The sequence below is a fragment of the Ranitomeya variabilis genome, chromosome 7 (genome assembly GCF_051348905.1).
Source record: "Ranitomeya variabilis isolate aRanVar5 chromosome 7, aRanVar5.hap1, whole genome shotgun sequence".
Classification (NCBI taxonomy): Eukaryota; Metazoa; Chordata; class Amphibia; order Anura; family Dendrobatidae; genus Ranitomeya; species Ranitomeya variabilis.
Window position 1 is genome coordinate 63,722,602 of NC_135238.1, and position 14,699 is coordinate 63,737,300.

Genomic DNA, 14,699 nt, shown 5'->3' on the forward strand with positions numbered 1-14,699 from the left:
TATAATACCCAAACAGCATAATCCCCTAAAGTTCCCCCAAACAGTATAATGTGCTTATAGTCCCCCCACACATTATGGTGGCCCTACTCAGTGTGATGGCGCCCACAAATCAACCAACAAACCAACACTCAGTGTGATGGCCACACACAGTAGAATTAAAAATTGGATAGCACACGTCCAACTTTACGCATGTCTGGGTCATTCAGAAGTCCACGCAAATCGGACCGATCATGGACTGCAATGCATGGACTGGTCACGGCTATCCCGGCCTGAGCATGACAGCTTCATAGAAATATATGAAGCTGTCATGCTACAGTTATGAGACTTTTGGACAGTCAGTACATTGCAGTCCATGATCAGTCCGGTTTGCATGGAGTTCTGAATGAACCCTTAGGGCTCATTTAGATGAGGGTATGCAGCGCCCCAGAGATCTGGTCATTGCAGTAACATCGCTCTACCGCTAAGGGGAGTGATGGTACGTCTGATGGCACTGAAGGAGTTCACCTGACCAGGTATCACAGGCACCAATACAATTCACAGTCTGGCCTCCAGGGGGAGCTAAGGGTGCTATGTATTAGGCCACTCCTCACAATCTGGTAAAACTGGGGGTTAGATAGAAAGTTAGGAAGAAAGCTGACTGGGTTGGAACCGAGCAACATCCTGTGGCAGAGGGTGTTGCAGGGGAAGATTCAGGGGGGTCCCTGTCAGGGGTGGGATCCTGACAGAGGCCTAGCGAACAGAAAAGAATGTTAAGGAACCGCGCCGGCACTACATCGCGGCGGTATCTCAAGAAAGGACAAGAAGCGAGGTTTATTGTGAAGCAGTGAGAAACGAGATCGCAGCAATAAGGAGATAACACCAATAGGAGTCGTGCTGTAAGATCGAGGCAACATCCTATTGAGGCGTGTAGCCGGTGGCCAGAACGCCGAGGAAGTATTGGGCTCCAAGGATTACTTCAAACAGAGGCAAGACAGTTGATTTTAGGTTGGCTGTCTCACCAAAATCACCTAAGAAGACATAGGGGGCAACTGTGGGAGAGGGGCGACACTAGGGTCCCGGAAGAACTCCAGGCCTTCCCGTCATACGGGTGCGTCCTATCCATATCATCTGGGGATGGAGAAGAACATCAGATCAGACATAAGTTGTGGGAAAGAACATCAGAAACAGACACAACAATTGTGCGGACTATCCCGTGGTGCTCAGCAGGGAAGTACTACAACACACAGGCGCTAGAAGGTAGGCACAGATTTCCACCTGCAAAGAGAACTCTGGAGGTGCCATCGGACTGGCCGGTCTCTTGCAGCCCTGTTAACCGTACTCTGGATTGAGGACCTTGAAGCCTTCAGTAAAGAGGTAAAGAGACTGCAACCCTGTGTCCTCGTTACTCATCGCGACCTGCACCACGCACCACCACCTACACCTTTCATTGGACGCCCCTTAGCAGGATTACGGACCGGGTCTAGCCACCGTGACAACCCCAGAACTGAGAAAGAGAGGCCCGGTGCCGAGTGTCCCGCGGCCCTGCGTCTGGGGGCGCTCCAGGTACAAATTGGACGTGTGGTACCCTAATTTAAATCGGACTCTGACCCATGCAATTCAAAAGTGCTTTTTAGATTTTTTTCTTGGTCTGAACCTTATTTTTATTCATTCAAGTCTATGGGGATGTAAAAAAAACAGGTCTGACATAGAAGATCAGCGTTGCTTATGATTTTTACAGATACATATCTATTATGAACCTAGGAAACTGTATTTGATCTTGTACATTTTTAATGCAGTTGTATGAAAACGGATTGCACACGGATAGGTCATGGATGTAAAAAACGAACACACAGATGACATATGGATGAAAATTTGAAAAAATAAATCATCCCTATTTCTGGATGAAGCTTGGACAATTTTCCAAACACAGATAGCTGCATATGATGCAAAGATGTTTCTTGAGGGAACCTATACTTCGAAGAAACAATTGCAAAATGTACAGTTGATATTCCATCCTGAAAGCACAACTGCCTCTCTATCTACTACGTGGCGGAGATTTTCTTCATAAACGTTCAGTATCTCTGTAGGTGGCAGTGAAAGAACAAAAACAAATACTTGAGCCTCCTGTCTGGAGACTGGATATGTGTGTGTGTGTTTTTCGCTCCATCTGTTTTGCTTTGCTAGGGTGGAGTCATTTGGATACATAGTGATCCTACGAGTTTATAGTTGAAAGATTGGTCTGGGTGCATTTTTTGAATTTGAACTCCGCTGCAGGGTGGGTAAAGATCTTCTTGCAAGGTTTTTTTTTTTAATGTGTAGCTTGCTTTATATAGACAGAGTGGATTCTATATTTCTTTTTTTTTTCTCCACACCCATCTTACGTGTGATCTCATAATCCAGGCATAGGAGAGAAGGGGAGGGAACTGGTGTGGTGCGAGGGAGAGGTTCAAAACAAGCTCCAGATTCATACAAACTAGCAGCTGTACTTTACTTCTAGAGCTGCCTGTGCTGCAATAACTGCAAGGACTTATCTCCTGGAGGTTCCTTCTAAAAGTACAGGTGAGTAAAACTCCATTTTAGCATAGAAAGCAGCAGCAAAAGCCGCTTATGTACTGAGTGAAGTCTGACTGAACATCTGCTTGTTTGCTCCTGGTAGAATGTTTGCTTAGGCTGTAAGTAAAGTTGAAGAACAAGATTACCATGGGGACCTTTCTTTTTCTTGTCACATTGTCCTACACGTATTACATTGTGATTTATTTTACTTTTATAGGTATTGTGTTACATAGTTGAGAATAAAAGACACATTAAAATATTTTAGTGTAAGTTTAAAGTTGGTTGCAAGACACCGGTATGTCCTGTGTTCTACAAGTAACTGATTATACAGGGTTAGTAAACAAAAATACACTGTTCTGTGTAAGGTATGAGATGCAGGCAGGGTCCGGTAAAGTAAGCTCACATGTTAAGCTCTGGGGGTCTTTTTTTGTCTTTCCTCCCTTTGCACGTTTAGAGATCACCTTCAGTAGTTTACTGTTGTTGAAGTACACTTAATGATCTATCTCCTCCGATGCCTCAGGGGCTCAGGGCGGGGTGATTGCCTAATGAGGAATGTGCCTCAGGATGGATATGGTCACTTCATTTTAAAAAGTGAAGTCAAATCCTTTTAACTCTTCAAGGTGCGAGTTTAAAAGCAACACGTCAGGGACAGCAAGACACTGCAGACAAAACCTGAAAGAGAAAATCAATCGTTTTTATATCTAACGCTCGTCTCGATTATTTTTTAAAAATGTCCCAAGCTCCCTCCATCTCCGTCATATAGGTGTGGCTGTTCTCTCTCACTATTTTTTCCCCCTTTTTATTTTAAATTGAGGAAAATGTTCCACCTAGTGGTGCAATGCTTTACCCATTGGTTACCAAATATTGAAATCTAAGCTAAATACTGGGTAAGTTAAAAGAAGAAAAATATAAAATTCTACTCAGACCCATGGAATGTTAAGGTGTAAAATTAATGTATTATTTAGAGAAACTGAAATGAGTTCATACCGTTTCCCTTAAACTAGGGCTATGCGTATACGTTTAGTCACACTTCAAAAATAAAAAAAATTGCAGTAATATCGCTATCCTTAGCAATGCACTAAGTAGCTTGGAAATCTCTTCAAGATCACTGCAATAGTAATTGAATTTTTTTTTTATCTACACTTGCAATTTAAAAAAAATAATATTTTTTTCATTTAAGAAGTATAACAAAAATTGCTTCAAAACCTCTTGCAATTTGCTCATAAATCCCTAGTTAGGCCGGGGTCACACTTGCGAGTGCAATGCGAGAAACTCGCGCCTCAGTACAAGGCAGCAGAAATACATGCAGCCGCACGCTCCGGTCCCGAGTGCCGGCGGCAGTTCCGGGTATTGAGGCGAGAGACTCGAGCGAGTTTCTCGCATTACACTCGCAAATGTGACCCCGGCCTTAGATTGTAGATATTTTGCTATGAAAAGTCCTAGTGTAATGTTGACATTGTTCATGACTATACCTGTGATTTCCAAGCATGGTTCTCTACAACCTTGGGTTCTTAAAACCTAGTCAGTGTTTCCCCATAAGAAAACAGTAATAATAACAATCTTTATATAGCGCTAACATATTCCTTAGCACAGAATTATCATCACTGTTCCCGATGGGGCTCACAATCTAAATTCTCTATCTTGGACTATGGGAGGAAACCCACAGAAAGAACATACAAACTCTTTGCAGATGTTGTCCTTGGTGGGATTTGAACCCAGGACTCCAGCACTGCAAGGCTGCAGTGCTAACCACTAAGCCACCATGCTGCCCCAGTAACCACAGCAGTCACATGTAAACCAGAGATGGAAAATTCAGCCTGTTCGTGGATTGTTGCTGTGGGCATGGACATGTATGATCTACCAAGAGGTTCTGCACAAACACGTTTCCTATATTGCCAGGTCATAGATACAATGACACATTTCAGACCTATATGTCCCAAATGTGATGTGAGAACCTATTCAATCTACTTTTTTTTTAAAATAAATAGAAAAATGTGCCTTAGAGGGAATGTAGATCAAAAGTAACGCCTTGCTACAAAGTTTCCAAATGGACATTTCCTACTGGGCATGGTCATGCAAACCTTGGAGCCAGGAAGCAATTTGTGTTCTCATTGTAAAAATTCCTTTTTTTTTTTTTTTTTTTAAACCAAACTTGTGAGCAGGTTTAAGCACATGAGTAACACGACTCCTCGGATTTGCAGGCTACAGAATTGTTGATTCGGCACAAGAGATTGAAAGGATCTTTGATAATGTGAGACACATCCTAGTGACCTGACACCTTGTGCGTGTTTTCCAGCTGGAGGTGGCCCTATCCATGTCTCATGTAATAAATTGTAATAAATATATTAGGACAGTTGTTTACCAGGTAATAAAAACACTAAACACTTGTTTCTTCCAGTTGAACAAGGTTGATTGAAGTCAGACATTTCCCAACACACTGGTTGTGTTGGGTAGATGTATGCTAGGTTTACCTGTACCGACAAGTTTGGAAATACTTGGAGGTGGAGGAGAGGTTTGCCATTCTCTTATATATTCGCTGCGTGAATGCATCTGCTCGACATGACGCATCATGTTTCCGATGATTGTCTTGCTAAATGACTCCGTAAACTGTAGCTGTTTGTTTGGGATTTGGGCTTTGTCGAGAACTGTGACATCACATTTAAGTATATGGACATGTCTAAAGTACAGCAACAGCACATTGAGATTGCAGAGGTTGTATTATCACAAACCCCTTTCATATGATATCTGCTGCAGTGATCAGTTGATGGCTGCAGGTTCGGTTGCTATCAGTAGCTGGTTTCCACATGCAGCAGTCAACCGGATGGTGGCCACATCAAACACAAGCAGATTTAGTTTACCAAGCAACATCTGCTGCTTGTTAGCGGCACCCAGCTCTGCATGAAAGAGGGAAGTCCAGTAGGAAGCTCCCCGTTCCACCCCCCAATGATGCCTATATACTTTTTAGTCTGGAGCCAAGAAGAAGGGTTGTTAAGATAACAGACTGTACCCAATTTATATGGTGGAGTTTGTTAGTTTTCCTTTTGGACAGTGGTTCATGGTTAGCATGTCTTCCATGGGTTTACGTCCTATAGATACAGTGTAGACAGATATGAGACTGCGAAAAAAGGAGGACTTAAGTTGGACATATCTGTCTTCCCCATGAGCTCATTCCCAATAGTGCGCCAATATCCGGGAGTTTGTATAGTGTGCCATATTATCTGTGTAACTTTATCTATAACCAAGTCACAATGTCCTTTACCTTAGCTCCAATATATAACTGTAGATCTAGAATAACAAATTCCCTTTAAAATGAGTGAATGGTGCGCTGCATATCCCTAATATTCATATTGGTATATCTACTATGAAGAAAATCATTGGACACTGCTTCAGGGTCAGACTGGCCCACCAGAGTACATGATCTGCTTAGATGTGTGGTGGGCCACCAGAAGCATTTTCCTTTGTGGGCTCAATGAACCCCTCTGTGATGCTTCCACAATATTCCCATTCAGTCCAAAGTAATGTACATATATATTAGTAGCTAATACAGAAAGTGAGTGGACATTGTAGAAACATCATCTTTGTCTTTACCCTGGTCATCTTACCAAATGAGGTCTACTATTACAGCTCTTAAACTTCCAAGGTCAAAGGTCATTGGAATAGAAAATTGTTTTTCTGTTGATGCCACCAGGTATTAGAAAGTACTTGACTGGGTGGCACTTAATTGATCTATTAACTCTTGAAAGCAACAGGAGAAAGTATCTATAATTGCTCATGGCTTCTACAGAGCGGCTTTAATATTTTTAATCAGATTAGCTCCAATTTTACTAGGATTTATACTGGTTCTTTAAATCAGTTTTGATGATATTCTTAGTAATATGCGTATATCTGGTCATCAAATGCATTATGGGTGTATTACAACTCTTTACAGGCTCCTTATTGTATGGAGTGTCATTATGGAAGTCATAGAAGTCTACTTGACCATAATGTACCTCTGTATTTTTCTGAATTTATACACAATGTAAATGCCATAAATGACATAAAGATAGATTCTAGGAGAAAGTCTCTCAATATTATCATGCCATACTCGGGTACAATATAGAGGCACAGAGTGCTTAAGAATCTCTAAAAGCTGCATGGTTCCTTAAGGCTCCTATACATATATATTAGATTCAAGTTGTCCGCATTCACCGATATCGGATCAGCCCACCATCTAATGTTTATGGAGGTCTCCTAACTCTTTCCCAGCAGATTATGTCAGTAGAGTTAAAAGAGGTTTTCCACCTTAAATTTTCTACCCTCTATTGGCCTCTGCTGTGTGAAAATACTAAAATCAGATGGTTCTCACCATCCCTGGGACCAGCGCTGACTCTCTGCTACTGGTTGGGTTTATGTTTATTGACATCACAACGATTGACTGCAGCTGTGCACTGAGCTCTGCTGATGCAGACAGTATGAGTCGCTGCGCTCAGTGATTGACTGCAGTGGTGTTGTGTGTTGTTATCATGATATCAGTGCTGCAGTCAATACATACAGACTGAAACAGCAGCGGAGAGCAAGTGCTGGACCCGGGGAGGCAAATAGATTTGGAAAACCTGTTGGTAAAAACAAGTTATTAGGTATTTTGAATGCAAGTGTCGTATCTTTTTGTTTTCTTGGCAGAAGAGCCATTGTCAGACATGTCTGGCAGCCAACTTTTACTCTCTCCTCCATTGAAAACACATAAAAGCTCGTAGCAGCCCTGTGTTCATGCGTAGAGGGGAGTTGGATGAGATAACAGACGGCCGACATCTATCTAAGGTGTATTGCACTCTTAGGCCAGGGTCACATGAGCGTATAGTCTCTCATCACAGAGCATCGGGTTGATTATGATAATCACACTCTGATCAAACTCTAATCAGAGTGTAATCATACTGTGATCTGATTCTCCCGAATGAGGAGTAGAAGGAGAAAAAATGTCTCCATCTTCTCCATTCTGCCAGTCCGTGGAAATCGGGCTGCACTGACATGTCATCCAAGTGCAGTACGATGGTTTCCATGGAATCATTGACTTACATGGCAGAGTGCGATACAAAAATCGGATCAAACTGCATGCTGCAATGTGATATTTTTTTTCAATATAATTAACAGCAAAGCGACAAAAAGAGTAATTAGAATTTCCCCCAAAATTCAAAAATTAACACAGCAAAAAAGGGTTGCAGAAAATCCATTTAGTAAAAATGGTCGGCAACACCGGTACAAAATACTGATGAGACCACTCACAGCCTACCAATTTATGGCGGGGGTAATTAAAACTGCACTACAAAAAAGGCTTGTATAGTGCGCTGGTCACATACAGGTAATGCACAGCCTATTAGTGACGCCCATACTATTAGGTCAGGCGGGCTGCTCAGCACTATATAAGTGCACCCCATGAGAACAGACACTCTAGTTTACAAGGCCAACATTGATGGGCCCGGCTGTACCCCAAACACAAACAACGTGCAAAAAATATATACAATATACTGTATATGAGATATTGGTCAGTATTTTAGCCAAAATGCCAGCTCGCAACGTGGGTCAAGGATCCTCACACCTGCCAGTCCCTACACTAAAATTAAAAGCAAAGCTACAAAAAGAGGAATTAGAATTCCTCCATTTTTTTTCCAGACATGTGCGCGGGACCATAGAAAAACATTGGTCCAATTGCGATCCAGTGTTTTGTCGGATCACACGTGTGTGAGCCCTTAGACTGATTTTAAATGGATCCTATAACGGGTTCAAGTTGACAAAATTGTGCAAAACAGGCTGCATTACTCCTAATGAAACTGACTCTTAAATATAAAGAAAAAGAGAAAAAAATATATAGAAAAACAGAATAAATCCCTTATTGAAATGGTTATATTGATATGTTGTGATGCTTCATACTTTTCAGCATGCTTTTGCTGATCTACACATGTAACTTGTAGTAGTGAGTCACAGCAGTGTAGGGGAAGTTATGAATGAACAGTCATGAGAGTGATTAGCCGTAGATTTCCCCCTTGGCTTAGCAATGAACGTGGGTATATCCTTAGAGGTTAGTGGAATTTTATCACAATTCCTCTTGGCATCTATTCAAGTATGAGTGATGAATCCCAGGCTCATTCATCTCTACATTTTTTCCCTTGTGCTCAGATTTCCTCAAGCATGTAGATGTACCTTGAAGGATTTAGAAAAATCCTAGAAAGATGATATTCAGCCTCCTACTACTGCTGCTTATTATTTCTGCTTTGTTTAATGTGTCAAATTACATGAGGAAATTCAGTTCCTTGAAACTTTACAGATGTATCCTTCCTTATCTTTCCTCTCGTCTCAACATATCCTGAGATGAGTGTTGAGAGGTGACCACGCTTGGATAAAAACTAAACTTAATGTTGTGTCGTGTGGCCATTCAGTGGTTGTGATGTAAGATGTGGCTAGACTATGTGCGGCACAAAACAGCTTCTAATCTGTAATCTTGTTTTTTGCTCCCCTTCTTGCCAGAGCCATAACTTTTATATTTTTCCATCAAGATGACCAAGTGAGGGCTTGTGTTTTGCAGGACAAGTTGTACTTTTGAACGACATCATTGGTTTTACCATATAGTGTACTGGAAAAGGGGGGAAAAATATTCCAAGTTGGGCGACATTTCAAAAAAAGTGCAATTCCACAATTGTTGGTTGTTGTTGTTTTTTACCATGTTCTCCAAATGCTAAAACTGACCTGCCAATATGATTCTCCAGGTCATTATAAGCGTGCAGATACCAAACATATGTAGCTATTTTTTATTTAAGTGATCAAAAAAAATCCAAAATTTATTTAAAAAAACAAACAAATGCCATTTTTCAAGACCTGTAGCGTCTCCATTTTTCATGAACTGGGGCTGGGTGAGGGCTCATTTTGTGTGTGTTGAGCTGTCGTTTCTATCAATACCATCTTGGCATAGATTCAATGTTTTGAACGCCTATTATTGCATTTTATTGTAATGCTGTAGCTACCAAAAAAAAACGTAATTCTGGTGTTTGTTTTTTTCTCTCGTTATGTTGCCTACCGCTCTGATTAATTCTTTTTATATATTGATAGATCGGGTGGTTCTGAACCTCGCAATATCAAATATGTGTATTTTTGATTTTTTGTTTTGTTTTGTTTTAATTTGAATGGGCCAAAAGGGGGTGATTTGAACTTTTATATTTTTTTTAATTTGTTTTGTATTTTTCAAAACTTTTTTTCACTTTTCATTTTGCTTCAGTAGCCTCCATGGGAGCCTTGAAGCTGCGATTACTCTGTGTAGCAGAAATGCTCATCTGCTATGAACGCCAGCCACTGGGCGGCCCTCATAGCAGATTGACTATGATAACCACAGGGGTCTTAAGCAGTGCCCGTGTTGTCATGCCAACCCATCGGCGCCCCGCTATCATGTGACAGGGGTACTAATAGGCGTGGTTTGTGACGCGCTTCCAGGACGATGCGCTGCCGAGAATGAGGACCTTTTGTGCAAACCATAAAGGACCTTTTACCCGACGAATGAACCATTTGCCCATACGCCAGGTATTAGTGCCCTGTCTAGATTGTACGATTATCATGTAACGAGCGTTCCTAGGATAATCGTGCAGTGTGAATGGACCTTTACTAACACATTGCAATAATGTACTGATTTTGTATTGTGATTGTGGAAAATGAGATGTTCTAATTAGAGATGAATGGCTACTTTTACCCAGCCCTATTCAGGTCAGTAATCTCTGGTCATAGAGAGGAGCTGTGGGAATTTCCTTACCCTTCAACATCCCAAGCTCTACATATGAGTAACCAGGCTAGTGTGATGACATCTGTGCACTGCACGTCACACACATGATGTCACAGCAGGACAGCGAATCAAATAGAACATGGAAGCTCAGGAAATTTGTGCAGTTCCTGTGCGTAGGCAGAAAGCACTGACCTGGACCATGGACCAGGGTTGCACTAAGCAATCTGCTCATCTACTGTTCAAATTTATGTCATGGTATGAGAAGTGTGATCCTAGTGATGATTATTTTGTAATGTGCAGTGCAAGGCCTGATTGGGCAGTCGATGATACTGAGATTCTTTCTGTGGCACACGCTACCCCCTCAGTCCCTGCACTGGGCATAACACTGTGGACACTGACTTGGAGGTTTGGGGTTAAAAACTATGATTTGAGGACCACTAACTAACAGCAGCTCTTTTTTTAAAGTGTTTATTGTCATTCACATGAGCAGCAATATTTAGGGCTCATGCAGACGAATGTATAAGGCCGGGGTCACACTTGCGAGTGCAATGCCTGAAACTCGCCTGAGTCTCTCGCATCAATTCTCGACACTGCTGCCGACACTCAAGACCGGAGCGTTCAGCTGCATAGAAATACAATTGCTATCCATCGTTTTGACGGATAGCACTGATCACCATGTTACGTATTCTATGGCACATGTCCGAATCTTTTCCTCAGATTGAGTCAGTCTGAGGAAAAATCGACGCATGCAAAATTTCACTTCCAAATAATTGGATGGCACTCGCCCAGTCGTGTCTATGGGTTCACAGAAAACATTGGCCTGCACTTGGATGACATTATAGAGGAGTTGGAGAAACTTTTTCTTTCCCCCATTGAGAAAATCGGATCACACTCTGATCAAGCTCAGATCAAACTCTCATCAGAATCTGATCAGAGCATGATTAGCATGATTGGACCCATTTTCTCTGATGTTGAGAAAATGGTCATGTAACCCTAGCCTTACCGAAAGTTTTTCTAGGTTATAACCAGGAGTGTAACTACAACAGGTGCAGGGGTTGCAATCGCACCCGGGCCCTGAAGCCTAGGGGGCCCTAAAAGTCCCTTTTGCCTTTAGAAAAAGACTATTGCTATTAAAGATTTACAATATTTGGGGGCCCCGTGGGCGCTTTCACATCGGGGCCCGTGAGTTTCAAGTTACGCCACTGGTTATAACCCTAATGGTCCACCTCTGTTGTACATTCCGTATATTATATTAGTTTTTTCTACTTTTCTATCCTTTCATTACCTTGAAGCCAATATGTTTCTTACCATTATTATTAGAAATTTATTTTTGGTGAATTTTGGGGGTAAATGAGTAAAAAAATTCTGATTTATTTCCCTTTGTATAACTAAAATGTTATGACAGCATCCAGGGTTTCTTTGGAAAGGTTGTAGCAAAATATAAAAAAAGTGTTAGAAATTGTACAATTCCCTGACTAAATATGTGGTCCTTGTCAAGTTTTTCAAATATCTGATCGTTTTGAAAAATACCCGATGTAGTCACAACTTTTTAGTTTTCCAACTGAGTAACCCTTTTGGATTCATGCATTTCATCAAACTTGCATCCAACTGGTTTCTATGTTGGCAAACAATTGCTATCTTTGCAAATATGGTTGATAGACAAGATGATGGAAATCAGGAAACCAAAGTCATGAATGCTGTGCAAAACGTTGGTCAGTTCAAAATGGAAGTCAACTTGACCTTCTTTGCTCAGATTTATCCTTTAGGTTCAGGATTGTTTCTCTAGTGTTATGTAACACAAGGAAATGTTTATAAAAGTACTGCAAAGTAATGGAAGGTTATGACGGTTTTAGTTATTCTTGGAAGCTGGCTGTTAAAATTTCCATTATGGGTTTGTGTTTTGATTTACGGCTTCTTCAAACTTTAATGCTTTCCGCATATTGTTCTGATTGGTTTGTTCACTTTCACTCCACAGGAAGGAAATATGGTGAACACTTATTGTGGATAGATTTGTTTAGGTTAAATGAAATTTGCCATATCCTGCTCTTTTAATCTTGTAAGAAAAAATCAGAGCTCAGCTTATATGCCTCTTGAAGGGTCATTTTAAATAACAAACTTCACCTGTGAAAATAATGCTCCACTTGAGAATGATGGCAGCTATGAGTGTCTAGAACAGTCTGGAAAAGGAAAATATAATTACTATGTCTATTATCTTCTCACATTGGTTGGAAAATGAATATTGGTGTTTAGAATACATGTCGAGGCCAGTGCATAACAAACTTTGAAGATGCTTGACATTGAGGATAATATTTATGGATTCGTCTACTACAATTTTGAGTTTTGAAGTTTAATGTTGGGTTAACCTATAATTTTTCAGATGTTTTCATCATTTTGTTTTAACCTGTCATCCATTGACCCACATTAATAAAGAATATGGGGAAATTGAATACATTGCCAATTTTATATGTTGTTTGGACACATGATTGCAATGACCAATCAGCGGCTGCTAAAGTGAACTCGAAAAGTTAGTGCTGTGCTCTCAATTAGCTGTCATATTCATATGTCGGGACATCACATCATCCATTCAGCTGTGCAAATAATAATCTTCTAATGGACTGGAGACCTTAAATATGATTTGGGGAAGTATATAATGTTACAATAAGAGACCTACAGGTGCTTCTCACAGAATTAGAATACCATCAAATAGCTAATTTATTTCAGTTCTTCAATACAAAAAGTGAAACTCATAAATTATATAGAGTCATTACAAACAGAGTGCTCTATTTCAAGTGTTTATTTTGGTTTACGTCAATGATTATGGCTTACAGCCAATGAAAACCCAAAAGTCATTATCTCAGTAAATTAAAATACTTTATAACACCAACTTGAAAAATAATTTTAAAATCTGAAATGTTGGCCTACTGAAATGTATGTTCAGTAAATGCACTCAATACTTGGTCGGGGCTCCTTTTGCATCAATTACTGCATCAATGCGGCGTGGCATGGAGGTGATCAGCAGGTGGGACTGCTGAGGTGTTATGGAAGCCCAGGTTGCTTTGATAGCAGCCTTCAGCTCAGCTGCATTGTTGGGTCTGGTGTCTCTCATCTTCCTCTTGACAATACCCCATAGATTCTATATGGGCTTAAGGTCAGGCGAGTTTGCTGGCCAATCAAGCACAGTGATACTGTTGTTTTTAAACCAGGTATTGGTACTTTTGGCAGTGTGGACAGGTGCCAAGTCCTGCTGGAAAATGAAATTTCCATCTCCATTAAATTTTTGAATGCCCTATTCATAACAATCTTTTCAAGGCTGCGGTTATCCCAGTTGCTTATGCACCTTTTTCTACCACACTTTTTCCTTCCACTCAACTTAACATGCTTGGATACAGCACTCTGTGAACAGCCAGCTTCTTTAGCAATGACCTTTTGTGACTTACCCTCCTTGTGGAGTGTGTCAATGACTGCCTTCTGGACATCTGTCAAGTCAGCAGTCTTTCCCTTGATTGTGGAGCCTACTGAAACAGACTAAGGGACCTTTTTAAACACTTAGGAAGCCTTTGCAGGTGTTTTTTGTTAATTATTCTAATTTACTGAGATAATGACATCTAGGTTTTCATTGGCTCTAAGTCATTATCATCAACATTAACTAAGTCATAATCATCAACATTAACAGAAATATACACTTGAAATAGATCCCTTAATTTGTAATGGCTCTATATAATATATGAGTTTCACTTGTATTGAAGAACTGAAATAAATTAACTTTTTGAGGATATTCTAATTTTGTGAAAAGCACCTGTATTTAAAATGGTTGTCCACCACTCTTCAACCTCACATCCCAGACTGGCACTGGTCCTTTGATGTCATAATTATGGATGTCCTCTTCAAAATTTGCTTTGCACTTATAATACTAACTCACCAGCCATAATCTAGTAGTGTAATTTTCTTCCTCTGAGTATTTTTACATGCATACATTTTGTACTTTTTTTGTTATGGACAGCTGTGTTATACCAGTTTGGCCAACAGTTTGATACTTGTTTTCCAGTGGAGCAAGGAGTTTAGTGACTTCCTGTGAATTACAGGATGACATAATTTACCAAATCCCTCCTGGTAGCTTTCCAGCCTTCCACCTCCCCACTAACCTCTTTTTCATCTGTATGTCCTCTCTCTGTATGTCCTCTGATTACTATTAAACTCCTCTGACATACTGGCTGTCTACACTATCTTTGAGTGCTGTGTGCAAAATCTCCAGTTTATTCTATGAAATGAAGAACAACTTCACACTGTTCTTCTCTGCCTCCTGCTTGTAAGGGCTTGCAGGGAGAAGCTTATCACAAGCAGGAGACAGGAAAGACAAGCTGAAATTTCAGGAACAGCAGGAACAGGGCATGTATTGGGTATAACTTGAAAAGGAGGTGAGGTCTATCAA

General features: G+C 40.6%; 1 protein-coding gene across 1 annotated transcript in view; it reads left to right on the top strand.

Moving 5' to 3' along the window:
* The first annotated feature begins 2,177 nt into the window (after positions 1 to 2,177).
* The window catches only part of EMP2 (epithelial membrane protein 2), a 66,573-nt gene continuing 54,051 nt past the window's right edge, over positions 2,178 to 14,699 (top strand). Inside the window, exon 1 of the mRNA XM_077275205.1 lies at positions 2,178 to 2,538. The gene's annotated coding sequence lies outside the window, so the exon portion shown is untranslated. The remainder of the gene's footprint in view (positions 2,539 to 14,699) is intronic.